Below are 2,536 nucleotides of genomic sequence, written 5' to 3'. Positions count from 1 at the left end.
TGTTCTAATATTCTTCTCCAAATGATGCTAGAACGAAGGAACGAGGAGTTGCTCAATAGATTTTACATGTTTGGTCCTTTTTTTTAATCTTTTCTTTGTGTTGTAATATGGTATTATACATGTTAACAGAACAAGGAAGTATCACCAATAGGTATTTTGCTAATTGCAAAGTTGTTTACCCCCTTTAATAAATTGGTTGCATTTTTTTCTTGCTATGTCAAACCGAAATGCAAGTATTGAACTTCTAACACATTTGAGGTACAATATAATATTTGGCTCTTTAGTCTAGCTAAAACTATCATGAAAGATGTACACCACAATATTTGACTTAATCTAGAAGTAGAGTATGTCTTTGACGACAAATTTAGTATATCCTAGGCCTATAAATTCTGCTCTGTGGATTCCTTTCAAAATTAATTTTGAGTCTTTCATGTTAGGATACGTGTTGGCAGAGGTAAACTAGGTCCAACCTATAAAGCAGATTAAGATTGGTTGACGACTGATGTGTGACTATTGTTTGTTGCTTCACTTATATAAGCAACAACGAGCTACAATTTAATGTGTGCAACTGCATCTTGAGGTCACGAATTGGTGGCATTGATCCTGAAGCATATGCAGCAACAAGTTTGTCCCAAGCTGCACGAGCAGTAGCTGCTCCAACCAACTGAGGCAGGATGCTTTCTGAAACAGAAGCAACAATCCAACTTAAAACAAGTTGGTCTTCACGTAGCCAAACCGTATAGTCCGGGTTGGGTTTGTTATTAGTACCATAGGCGTAAATTGTGTCTTCCATAATAGAAAATTGGAAGATGTGAGTTTCACGGGCAATTGATGTGTGAGGTTTGGAGAAGATGAGACAACAGATATGCTTGAAGTCATGGAAGAAAGACTGTTTTCACCCATGGAAATCTGTTGGTTTCCTCACCATCTGTGAGAAAAAAAGAAAGATTCAACCTCGCTATGGCTCTTGATACCATGATAGAACAGAACGCACTTCTCAGCACACAAGTCTTTGTGTGCAAATACATAAATATATATATATATATATATATATACAGGAGATCATTGGAGAATAAGACTGCTTATGACTGTGTGCATATACCATACCTGTACAAACCGAACCGAAAAACCGCACCAAACCGAAAAGTCAAACCAAACCGATTAAAAACCCCGACGTGATTGGTTTGATTTGGTTTGATATTGAGTAAAAAAACTCGAACCAACCCGACATATAAATATATAATTTTTATATATACTTTTAATATTTTATATAGAATTTTTCTTTAAAAAATATTTAGAAATATTTGGGATTCTCTTGCGGGATATAAATTTTAATAGAATATGAAATGTTTCATATTTATTGACCTTAAATAATATGTTGTATGATCACTTTCTTATCAAGTGTTAGTGAAATGCGTCTATCTCTTTGTTCTTCCATATTCATATCATATGTTAAGATCTATTAAATTCTTATATCTTTTTCGAATGTGAAGTGATTATTAATATTTATGTATCATATTGATTTGTATGTTTAATTACTAAATTCAGTTAACCTGAAAGTGTACATCAACGAAAAATTATTGTCAGATGACTAAAAAAATAACTATTATGTGTCACTAATAGAATTCTCCCATAAGAATATTTTAATCGATAATATATTTGTCAATTTTTTATATTTTTACTAAATATATATTTACTTATCAAATATTTAACAAAATAGGATTGAAATAATATTTAAGTAACAAAAAACCCGAAAACCCAAAAAACCCGACAAAACCGAACCAATCAAAACCGATATAGTTGGTTTGGTTTGGTTTTGATAAAAATCGAACCAACCCGGTCCATGTACACCCCTAGGTCCATAGCAATTGTTGGGCACAGCAGTTCCAAATCAGTCTGCCAAGCATCCGAAACTCACCCGAGCCCCCCAGGCTCCAAACTGAACATGCACAAACTGTAATAACATCGTATAAACTTGCTCGCTATCTCAAATAATCAAAATAACATCCTATAAATTTGCTCGCTACCTCAAGAAAATTAGGGATTTGGTAATTTTTCCATTTCCAATTTGCAAATGAGAAAGAATATTCGTGAGAAAGAATATTAACTTTTTTTTTCTGTCCAACTTTGAAATGTAAAGAAGGGGTGGAGAGTGTTGCTGCTAACAAAATTAGAAGTTGGCTTCTGAAATTAATGCGTATTAATGGTCTTATGGGTGTGCAGTAGGTAGTCGTCCCCAGACTGGTAGTGTTATTATTTTCCTTTCTTTTCTTTTTTTCTCGTATGGTGTTCGTATTTGGGCTCAACTAAGTTCAAATTTGCATAAGAAAGTTTGACGTTTAAGATATACTTCATAATAAAGATGACTTCATAAACATAATTCGAATTCGAAACCTCTAATTAGAATAAAGAAGTATTTACTACTTCACCACAACCTATGTGATAGACCGTTAGTGGTATACCACTAGATATAAAATTATTAACCCAAAGACATGGTTAGATCTAGGGCTAAAATATTCCTCATATTAAAAACACA

This window comes from Nicotiana tabacum, chromosome 14 (genome assembly GCF_000715075.1).
Source record: "Nicotiana tabacum cultivar K326 chromosome 14, ASM71507v2, whole genome shotgun sequence".
NCBI lineage: Eukaryota > Viridiplantae > Streptophyta > Magnoliopsida > Solanales > Solanaceae > Nicotiana > Nicotiana tabacum.
This window is presented reverse-complemented; position numbering follows the sequence as displayed.